The following is a 12,781-nucleotide window of genomic DNA, read 5'->3' on the forward strand; positions in this document are numbered from 1 at the left end:
ATGCTGTTTCGAGGCATTGCTTTTTTCCATGCGCGAAATTTAATTTTCAAACTGATACAACCATAGTGGTTATTTTTAATGTTAGTGTTAAATAATCCTAACTATAATGTATAAATAGACAAAAAAATAATGAAATAAAATATTTGTAATATAATTAATTCAGAACATGTATTTATCAGATATTGCATTCTTAACGTAACTATTTCCCCACAAAGGTTTTTGATAATAATATTTATTGCCACCTACGTTCCCACTTGTTGATAACCAAGTACCGTATTCCACCTACACTCTCAAACTTATTGATAACCATGATAATTTTTATATTGACTTAGCGGCGTTTTTAATAAAAACCGAAAAAACAATGTTTCTTTTTAAGACTAAGCCACCGCAAAACTATAACGTATTTTGCCGTATAAAAAGCTGACAGTGAAGCAAATATTATGGCCTATCCAAGTATAATCTTAATTTTTTTGTTAATTAGGTACTTTTAGTCAAAGCAAAACTTAAGTAGCGCAGTTTTGTAAATGCGTACAATCCAACATCCTCTTTTGTCATTTATGCTTTACTTTTGCTACCGGTATATTCCAAAAAGCATACGTACGTAAAAAGCTTAACATATCTAGAGTTCTAGAGACCAACTTTTGAAGGACATCCGTTATCAAAATATGTATATACTTGCTCAAAATAAATAGGTATTTGTTTAGGGGTAGTTCTGATTTTCAAATTACGAATGTTTCCCCCGTCAAATATATATAATATACTTGATCGCTTCATTCACTTCCTAGTGGACTGCCAAGCCGGAAAACCTGCTCATCCCACGAGGGAGTGGGTAGCGCAGTTCGGAACGGAATTTCGAAAAATGGCTGGATAATTGGTAGTGCAATTGGCAGATGAACTTCAACTCGTTGATTTTGCTATTATTGATAGACGAAGTCCTGTCACGTGTTAAGTTTAGAACAAATCACAGAACTATCCGCATCGACATCTCTTTATGGAGGTGACCGCATTCATCTGAAATTTGTACTCCCCAAGTACTGATGATTACTTACTTAAAAGAATTACTGAAACAGCAAAGCAAACAAATTTTCAGTTCAACTAACATCGAGGATTTTTCACCGATTTTTCTTCCAAAAAAACTGTATTGTATTCAGATGTGATTACCTCGGCTATCCCGGCACATACTGTGCCCATACCGCATGTTATAAATTAAAAGTACGAAATAAACAGAAATACAAAAATTTACACCATCAACACAGTTAAGTCATAATTGACTATATCCTTCACTTTTATCCAACATGTGGGTGATGTATATCGTTTAATAAAATGTGCAGAACCCTAACATTGTCATCGCTCGCCACGGTGTCGCCGCAACTCTATATGTAGATTAGATAAAATAAAGTGAACCTCTAAACCCTCTAAACAGCTGACTGACAAGTTTACCGAACTGAATAATTCTTTTCTATGTGGTCCAACCCATAAAAATTGACACAGAAACCCAATCCGATGTGCCATATGCCTGACAAACACACAACCTCAAAAAAAATCCCACACCCGGACAACCTTCATTGGATTTTCGATTTAACATTTGTTAAAAATTTAGCTGAACCCTGAACCATGCTAAACAGTGTGCTTCTCTAGAATGGAGAGTTGCCTATCTGTGGCAATTTTTATGACCTGGAACAAAGCGCCTTTCAGCGGCGTTCAGATAGTTTTCCCAGTAATTCGGTTTTATGATAGTACTCCATTGTGTCAAAGTTAACTTTCCTAACAATAGATTACTCCTGCCGGTGATGAGACAGTCATAAATAAGGATTTAACCATGACATTACCATTATACTGTATAAAGGCTAAAACCTTATTTATGACTGTCCCATCACGGGCAGTAGTAATCTATCATTAAGAAAGTTAACTTTTACAAATCATAAAACCGAATTAGAACTGGGGAAACTATACATTTGTCGTCAATCAGCAAACTAAACACTCCTAAAATAACAAATGATCTAAATTTATAACAGGTACCTACTAAAATGATACAATTGCTTTCTTATTTAGTAACTTTTTTTATAAAAAAAAAATATGTTTATACTTAGCATTCGATCTATTTTGATAAAAAGTAAGTATATTTGTCTATAACAACGAGCAGACGGCAGTAGGTAGCTAATTTGTTTTACGTCATTTTTTCAGTGTAGGTCAAAGAAATAGTTTTAGCTAGGAATCCGGCCCGGCTTCGCACGGATAGTATTAAGTATGTATGTCCGGATCGTTTGTCTGGCGTAACGAAATTGTATATGTGTTTTATTGAACTTATTTATTATTACCCAAATGTACTGAAATAAGTCAATTATCTTCTAAAATCCACTCAAACAAAAATACGTAATTAATAAAACCTATATTTACAAAACAATTTTTTTAGAGATCTATCGAATAATAATGCACGACAGACAACACTGTTTAACAAAACAGATATGCAGCCTCCGATATTCTAACGATTTAGACAGCCAGTCAAGGTTTGAGATGGCATGATTTTTTCCGACTAATATAATTTAATAAATAAATAATAGTAGGTACTTTTTATTTTAATTAATTTGTTAAACACAAATTTTTGGCATATTCTTGATTTATACATTATTGCTGGTATTGCATTGTTTTTTTTTAAGTCTTGTTTATTTTTTGCCTGAGTATGTGAACGTTCTAATAAATTTTTCGTCTATGAGCATAAGTATATACTAAGATCACTTTAAATACATACTAATAATATTTTAAAACTTTAGTCAAAAAACTCAATCCGATGAAGTCTGAAATCATAAATACAATACAGGTACGACCGTCTGCTTGGGGCAACACAGGAAATTCTGTAGGCATGCGACATGGCTTACAAGGACCCTAATGCGAAAAGCCGATTCGGCATTGTCAACCAAATAATCCTAATTAAGTCATTTTATTAGTATGCTTTTAAGGTGATCTTACAATACATCTACTTCTACCAGTGGCGGCTCGTCATATGAGGCAAGTGAGGCGGCGCCTCACAGCATATATCTTAAGAACAGATTGATTTAATTTATAATTAAAAAAGAGCTTTCAATGCATTTTTAGTTACAAAAATATGTTGAAATGGTAAATATGTAGATTATTTTTTATTTTTTACACTTTCTGCGGACATTTTCCGTTGAATACTGTACGATTTATGCCCCGAATTCTTTAACTGAAGCGGCCAGAGCGTCGGTTCACTTGAGCCAATGAAGCCCAATCACAGACACGGATTTCCATGACTCAGCTGCTATACTCCTATACATGAATTCGCTCGGAACTGAGGCGATATCTTCGATGCTTCTCGGCCAATTTCGGCGGACCCATTAAACCATTTTCCCATTTATTTTACAGAATGGAAGGGATGCAGGGTGCGTGGGTAATTAGCATTAACGTGAATAAAAGTCCAGGAGTTGGTGTTTCGTATTTTTGTCTCTTTCGTAGGTACAGGGTACAGGTGAGTGAAAAATGAATCCCGAGTACGATATTGTCATGTTGCTTCTTGAAACGCCGTTTTCACGACGAACCGAGTTAAAACGTCGGTAAATTTTGCTAAATATCGAACAGTCAAAACCGTTAACTTCCATTGATAAGCGACAATGTCATCAGTACTCCAGGTCTTTTAAACCAGCCTGGTACGAAACATAAACGGCTCTGCCGTAGCCGTAATATTTATGCTGAAAGTCTATATTGTTGGCCGTGTCTACTCTTAGGCAATGTAAAAAACACATGGACGACGTCTCCGGGATATAACGATTTAAAGGATTTCATTCGAATTACAAAGTTACACAAAAGTTCCAAAGTACACATTAAAAATTTCATGGGCTTAAAAGATTTAGAAAGGAACATAACTATTGCCGAATCCCTCCAAGAAAGTGCTAGTTTAAACAAAATGTTGACTTGTAAAAACATTGTTGATTAAATGTGTTATGGGTGTTAATATTATTATTACTATTATTAGGACCCACTACTGACTGGGAAATGAACGGTATTCAGGCAAGACTTCTATCATTACTAACTACTAAGACCAAGTAATACGCATTAATCACATTAATTTAATTAATTTTATTATTGATAATATTATTGTCAAACTTCTATCATCGCCTCACCATATCAGACAGTCACGAGCCGCCACTGACTTCTACATAATCCCGATGTAAATATTTCCTACAATGTAGGTACCTACCTATATAATTAACATATGCTTTACTTTTATATATGGTCCTAAGATGACTGATTTATTTTATAATAATCTAATTTCAATTTGGGATTTATTCGTCAAAATTTTGACACGACGTAATTATTTTTTGTACACATGTTTGGATTAAAATTTCACCATGCTTATGGTAACTTTAAAACATCTGCAAGATTTCAAAGCATTCGGTTTTACAGATTCAAAATTCATTTGCAAAATATTGTTGTAGAATTTTAATTTTTAATTGGATTTATTGTACTGTACTTCAAGCGAAGGAAGTTCTGTTGAAATAACCTTAAGACGCGTGATCTAATAATAATTAATTTTCTATATGCATTAACTGAGATATTATTTGGCTCTACTAGGTAAACTAGTTACTTTTACCGTGTGTATGAAAAATATAACGCAGGTAAACGTGATATAAAGTGTAGATAGTTAAAAAACGACTCGAAAATAAAAGCAAGAAGAGGTCACGAACAGAACTTTAACAACAAATATATCAAGAATCCTAAAAAATATATCACAATGTAATTGAAATTTAAATATGAAAAAGATGTAAAAATTTTACATACCTGAAGGATATCAGAGCAAAGAGAAAGTACTATCTATTCATTCCATACAGGAAAAACCCAGTTTTTATTTATGCATATTTATAATATTTATCGAAATGAAATTTATCGTATTGTGAGAATTACCACACAATTTGCGCTTAGTCAGTCTTCACTCCTGCATTGGACATATCGCGTAACATTTAATCATATTGAACAGAGTGTAATGACTAATGAAATATGCATTAATGAGCTAAGGCGTCTGCAAATTTAAAATCATTATATACATAAAATTATACTGAGTTTCCATAAGAATTAATTTTGTAAGGTGATTCCGGTTGCAAGGCTTCAGGACCCTCAATTGTAAAAAAAAAGTATTTAAAAATTGAGATGAAATCAAATGATCCTAAACGTGCGGTTCGTGCATGAAATGTGTAATTAGATTTTTTAAAATAGCAAAATTTAAAAAGAGGAGAAAAACCAGTTCAAAATTTCGTCAGGCTAATTCTTAGAAACAATCGCTGAAGACTACTATACGTATTACTTTTTAAAGACTTTTTTAAAAATGCTGTCGAAATTTTGATATTTAAATTTAAACTGCGCTCAAAGAGTGTATTAACTTATAAATGTTTATACGTAAATATACATAATTACATATACATACAAAAATGTCTCTGTCGAACAGTAGTGTGGAAATATCTTTCTTTCTAATATATTGTTACGTTGTACGGGCGAATAAAATCGGCGTATGTAAAAACTCAACAATTTATTTCTTACTCGAATTTACACAAATAACTATTGCACCGATTATGTACAAAATAACTCCGGCGTAGCTTGTCTGGACCCAACTAGCTGAATAATTCGTTCCCGGCAGTCGCCTGTATTTATATTTCCTTCTGGAAGTCGGCGATGGGGATCTTTCTGGATTGCCGTTCGCGACTTCCGTTTCCAGGCGTTTCTTTAGTGCTCCGCCGGCCGCTGAAAAGTCATCTCCGTATATACTAGAATAAATACACACATACTAGAAGAACCATAGGCGTCGTACCGGGGCGGCGTATGGGTTTATTTCGTAACAATATAAAATTCTCGTGTCATAGTGTTTGTAACCAAACTCCTCCGAAACGGCTTGACCGATTTTTATGAAATTTTTTGGGTATATTCGGTAGGTCTGAGAATAGGTCGTAAACTATTTTTTATACCCCTAAGTGATAAGGGTGGCCCAACCAAAGAATGTTTTGTTTATTTTTTGGACAAAATTTTGTATTTTTATTTTTTTAAGATTTGGCATCAAAAAATACATATAAGCCTAAATTTTCACTCTTCTATCACCAACCCTCATTTTTTAATAACGATATTAGTATCTTTACTTTCATCCACAGATGCGCAATAGGGTTGCAAGACGTCTGTTGAATATTATTGTCGTACGATAAATTTTTATGTATAATTTATAATTTCATTTAATTAAGTATAATAATTTATTTATTTATTTATTTATTTTCATTTAATTTATTATTTAACTACCAAAATATTCACTAAAAATAATTTATATGGCAAAAAAACGTTTGCCGGGTTAGCTAGTATATTATAGATGAACATGGTGTGTCGTGATTTAACCTAACACTGTATGTATACGAGTGGACCGGACACTTGTCGTCTACTGCGGAGTTTTAGTACTTTTATTGATATGTTTTTTTTTTGTTTTAATACTTCCAGTCTAATAGTGTTTTCGTTAAATTTCATTTCTAAATTTTATCAAAAATTACGGTTGTAAATTTTAATCGGTCATAATCTCAGAGATCAACATGGGGCGGAAACGGAAACATACACTTCCGTATACGGTAAGCTATGAAAGTGAAGAAAACATGAAACTAGATGGGTGTTTATTCAAATTATTTAACGCTAGTCGCGGGTAGTCAAAATAGGAGAATTTGGATAGTATTTGGTTAACGAGTCCTGTCCCAACTTCGTAAAGACATTATTTACTGTTCAAAAGAGTTCTGATAGCAACGAATGTGAAATTGTTAGTAGCAGGTATTTTAAAAATATACAGAACTGGGATTACTGTACCTAGATGTAAAAGCCAGAAGTCTCAAGTATTTTAAAACTGCAGGGTTCATGCTTTCATGAAATATAGTGTTTGCCATTTCTATTGAGACATCACCTAATGATTTTGCCTAAAATTTAGAAATTTGTATCAGCTTTCGATTAACTGATAAAAAGTAATACATAATTTTAAAATTAATAAAAGGCCCTTTAATTTGGGACTTGAATGTGTCAAATTTTTTTCAGGACGTGGTAAATCTAAGTGTTCTCTCGGTTTTGGAACTTACGTAAAGACGTCTCCAGTGGAAATGAATTGTCACCTAAAAACATGATTATTCATCAATCTCATTTCTTCCAAATTCTTTCATTAACCTTCACATACAAAACCCAGAGGACAGAACGGATAAACTGTGTAGTTTCTATGTCCTTGCTCCCCACCCAAAAGGAAACGTGGACCTTGGCACCACACACGATAATAATAATAGGTACGTCATGAAATACAAAAACATTGTTTTTCGACGCATGCTGGTACACAGAAAGATCTAATTTTCTAAAAAATGGTTTTGTTTTGGGTAGTGTTTGTTAATAATCCGGAAACGGACATTGTCTCTATTGATTGATGGGTGTAAAATATGGGATGGGGTCGTTTCGTTTGAACCTGTATCTTTCAAAACTGTGCGAACAATTTTTTTCAACACAACAAAAGATAGCAGCTAATTCGTAATTTTTCTCAAGTTACTACCGAGAGCATAATAAAAATACAATCAAAGGCAGCCATGGATTTTTAAAGATTTGCCTTTGCTACAATTTTCTTGTATTCGGATAATAATGGTTCGAGCTTAAAATGTTTTTTTCCGTTGAACACAAAAACATTTTAATGGCAACATACTTCAGAGATGGACAAATCTTCAAAAATATTTTTATTTAATGTCTACCTTATGTATGTCTCCATAAAATATTGTAATACAGATCTTAAAAATAACAAAAGTGGAATAACGTGACAACATCGTGTCGGAATTTCAAAAATGAAATGTGGTTATAAACACAAGAAGAGCTCAGGCAGATTATGTAAAAATATATAGGTATATGATTTGAAAAAAACCAAATGGTATGTTATACATGGTATGCCTTAAAAACGGAACGCTCTCTATGGCTGAAAATAATTTGAGTGTATGGGCCTTAATGAACCGTATAACTTTTAGTCTTTGACTTTTTTCTCACCCTGTATATTTCGTTTACCATCCACCTCATTATCCTGTTCTCTAATTTTTTTTACTTATAAATGCGCTGTAAGCTAAAGATGGTTATTGAAATTGTTCCGATTTTCGTTATAAGTAAAGTTTGTTGATTTTGTAGTTTTTTTTTTTTTTTTAAACAGTAAAGATAATAATAATGTTAAATGTATCTATAATTTAAAACAAAAGTTCTTCACTACTTTTATGGTTATTAGGAAATCAGTCTTTGGAATGTGTGTTCATTTTTCCTTATCTAGTTATCGATCCATTCAGTCATTGTTTACGTTTCAACATGTGATTGTATACTTGTATGGTCGCTGCGCAAGAAGAAATTTATTGATGTTTTCGCTCTTGTGCGGTGGGTGTTAGCCTTGAACTGCAAAAACACATGTAGGGAAAATCGGGGCAAAATGATAACCCCGGGTAAAGTTTAAAACAGCTTATTATTATCCAAATCGTTGATTTTTTAGGAAAGATGGAAATTTAGGTTTCCATTTTTTTGTGCTTTGTTTTATAATGATTTACCTTTATATTTTTGGACTTTTTATCGAAACTATTTTATGCGTAGATGTACTATTTGAAAGCTACCAGAAAACCAGGCTTTCCATAAAATTGTGTACTTTTCATGAATTTGTTACTTTGAATACTTCTGTTATTTCTGATGATACTATAGCCCGGAATCCGCTTACCGAACAGATGGACTGATCACGTGCGCTTCACGTGCCTATAAAGTGAGGGTCCAAGCTTAGGTACATGACATCAAACAAGCACGACGTCAGCAAGACAGAAGTAACAATGAAAGCTTTGGCTGACTTCGGCGCAAAGGCCAGGTATAATCTGTTGAGCTATGTGAAAACGCTCCTGTCCAAATCAGCTGCCGACATTTCTCGACCAATAATATTAGTTTTCAAAGATTACGTACTTTCCATTTGTTCGGTAAGCGGAATATAAAAATTAAGGTTATATTAAATGCACAGAATTTAACAGTTTTACCGTAATTATAGTAGTAATATTTTGTTGTGTCTCTTGTTGGTACACCTATTGATTCATATTAAAAGGTCTAAGATTTTTACATAAAATTTGTAAAAAAATTATCCCTATTATTGTTATGTAGTTGTCGAAAATGAAATATGTACTTTAAATTCAGAACGCAACAATCAGGCAATTACTGTCAACAATTTTGTCACAAATATGAATTACATAAATAATTGAGCTGAAAGGCGACAATCTTGTGGGTACATCGGGGTTCGAGCTTCGAAAGAATTATACGACAGGATATCTAGTGTTAAAATGATCGTAAATTCAAATGATAAAATTTACATTTGTGTTGTAAATTTCAACTTTTAATAACATTATATTGTGTTATTTATACATATTTATTAATTAACTATATATAACAACAATACAAAAGAATACATAGCTACATAAACAAAGAAATTAATCAATTAATACTTAGCAGTGTAATAAATTAATAATAAAGTTTACAAAAGAGTTCGTGTTTTTTAAACGAGGAAATCTGCTTAAGGAATCATATTATCTACCTAAGTTAAGTTGTGAATTATCTATCATGGTAATGCAAGATAAATTAAAACGAAACTTTGCCTCGTATGCGAAAATCTTGGATATCTTGACTAACATCAGAAATTGACAGAACAATTAATTAGTTAGTGGTCGCCGAAGCTTTAATAGTTTTGTGGAACCTTCTGATATTAAATTTAATTCACACCCACTGGCTAAGGGTGCTTTAACAATATGTTTTTTACTAAAATTGTAAGAAATTTTGGCTTGCGCTGTCAGCAAAATGTAGCTACTAAAATACTAGAATTTATAAGAATTTAGTTCAACTATTATCTATTCACTAAACATAAATGACATAAGAATAAAAGAAGGTTGGTATAATAACAAATCTCCCTAGGTATATTAAATAAATGTTTAAACCCTTAAACATATGTCAATTTAAATATTTTCATAAGTTCTCCGCGATGGAATGCGTATGAATTTTTTATTGTTTTTTTTGTCTGAGCCAATTGTGAATTGTTGCCCAGCAAGACAAGAACTCTCCTGATCTTCCCAACTATGCAATATGCATACTAGCAGCTAGAATATTTATGGTTTTTAAAGTATCAAATTTTATTCGTCTTCCATGTAACCAGTCCCTCATGATTTCGAAATGTGTGTAATAAAAAAATGGGGAATAGCTCACAAGAAGGTTTATTGTACTGTGTAAAGTTCACGTTCCTAAGCGATAAGAATGTCTAGAAAAAAATATTTGAAATTAAATATAAGTTGTCATACACGTCACTGGTGGTGTTTCTTGACCTACCGTAAATACTATTCAATAAATGTCACAGAACGACTAGAATTAAGACCCCAAAAAGCGTCGCACTGATAAGCAACGTGCAAAAAACATGATCAGGGCCAGTCATGTATCAGTTGGTTGCCGTCGTGTGTTCGGTTAACGTCTTTGACGATGGTGAATTTTTCCAATTCAGAGCGTGTCGACATAGTAATGCTTTATGGTGTGGCTGATGGAAAGAACAAGGCCTACATCCATACCACGTTCAAATAGTGCAAGCTTTGGAACCCGCTGATTTTCCACGTTGTGTAATTTACTGCGAATGGTTGTTACAGCAATATTGTGAACGCTCTAACTTTTTAAATACCATTCTGTTTACGGATAAAGCAGGATTCACCTGCAATGCTGTTTTCAACATCCACAACACTAACATTTGGTCCGATGAAAGTCCAGACGGTCGTGAAGAAGTATGTTGTACGGTTCTCAATAAGTGTGTGGACCTTATGTTTTACCAATGGGGCTAAACGCGGGACAGTACTTCAAGTTTTTAAACAATGTGGTGCCTCTAAGTAAACGAGTTGGCATGTGGTACTTGCATGATGGAGCACCATCACATTTTTTCAGGTCAGTAACTGAATGGTTAAATAACCATTTTCCTAACCAGTGGGTCCGTAGAAACGGCCCATAGTTTGACCTCCACGTTCACCCGATCTCAACCCGTGTGATTTTTGTCTCAAGGGTTGAATGAAACAGTTAGTTTATGGAAATCAACAATGTCCAGAAACTATCTAAGAGCTTCAGCCGCTACAGTTCGTGGAACTCCCGAAGTTTTTTTACGTATCCGTGCAAACATGTTGCGGCGTCCTGAAGCCTGTATTGTTAGTCAAGGACAACATTTTCAACATTTATTAAAAAAGGTAGTAGCATTTTAGGTTGCTCTTATTTTTGTTCTAATAAACAATGTGGAATCATTATGACAAGGACCATATATCTGAATAAAAACTCGATCATCATGAAGCATTACCAAAAATCGGGCCACCATTTTTTGCTACAACTAACAATCTTTCGCATTGACCTTTAACATTGAATGAATGAATACATGAATGAACGAATGATAATCAGCAAAAAGTCGGTTTTACTTTTAAATGAAATTGAAAGTGTTTACATCGTTTTTATTCGAACGTTTTTCCACATGGTGTTTAAAAGGTGGATCAGTGGCATCGCTTCGAGGGTGGTTCATGGGAGTTTGGCCCCATTCGACTTTTCATTTATTTTTTCTATATTTTCACATTACTACGGTACGTGATGCCGTGGTTACAATTATTGCATACATATATTTCGAAATCACTCTGTATAATATATGGGCCGTTTTTTGGAAACAGTTTATCATATATTCTTTTTAATTTTGGTGAAATTGTTCATCATGAACAGGAAATTATGAAAATGTCGGAACGCAGTTTACACCACTGTTTTCATATTACAAAACTTTATACTTAAATCGTGGGAGAAACATTGTCGATTTTTTTGTTCGAAATGAGATACAGTACAACGCAACTCCTTCGACACAACCTGCTTTTACTGTATTTCATTTCCGACAAAGTCGTCAATGTTTTTTTACAATTAAGAGTTTTGTAAGCTGAAAAATGTGAGAGATACGTGATGAAAAAGTTGACCGAAATTTTAAAAAGATAATAAATACATTGTTAAAAAAACGGCCCTTGCTTATATAGAGAAAGTTGCGGGTAGGTTATCTTTAATAAGAGATATTACATTCTGAAAATTTGCTAAAAATTTAACCGCAAACTTGCTACCGGAAACTTGAAATATGGCGTGAAAATAGCATCTTTTTAAATGTAATGTCAGAAAAGTATGAGTAACTTTAAAAGACGAAAAAACTTTACAGCCCCTTTGTAGAGTGTATTTAGAACTGGCTACATGTAGGACAAATCAAAAATTACACACTGATAGTTCATTTACACCATTTATTAACAAAATCTTCTTGAAGGTATTACAATTAGTGTGCTAAAATACGGGATAACTGAAAGGAACTGAAACGGACTGTATCGAATTGTCTCCAGAATGATGTGTTGCTAGTATTTTACGTACTCGGTTTACAAATAGAAAATCACTGCCGATAAATAAATACAAATAAGACTTTATACCGAGCACGAGATGCACGAAATGGGTGAGACATGATAATATAATCTATTTAAGTCTAAACTGCGTGAATAGAAATGAAAAAATAACAAAACAAAATTTGGGATAGGTACATAACAACATAACACATCTAAACACTGAATCTTGAATCTGCGTTTACTTCAAGAGATAAGAAAATGACTATTTGTGTAAACGTTACTAAACCGTTGATTTGTTTTGGGTACAAAAAGTACCAAAAAAAAAATACAAATCTTAGTTGTAACCTTGTCCTAATTATCCC

The sequence above is a fragment of the Zophobas morio genome, unplaced genomic scaffold, assembly GCF_036711695.1.
Source record: "Zophobas morio isolate AGI-343-1 ecotype UQ-CSIRO unplaced genomic scaffold, CSIRO_AGI_Zmor_V1 ptg000024l, whole genome shotgun sequence".
NCBI lineage: Eukaryota > Metazoa > Arthropoda > Insecta > Coleoptera > Tenebrionidae > Zophobas > Zophobas morio.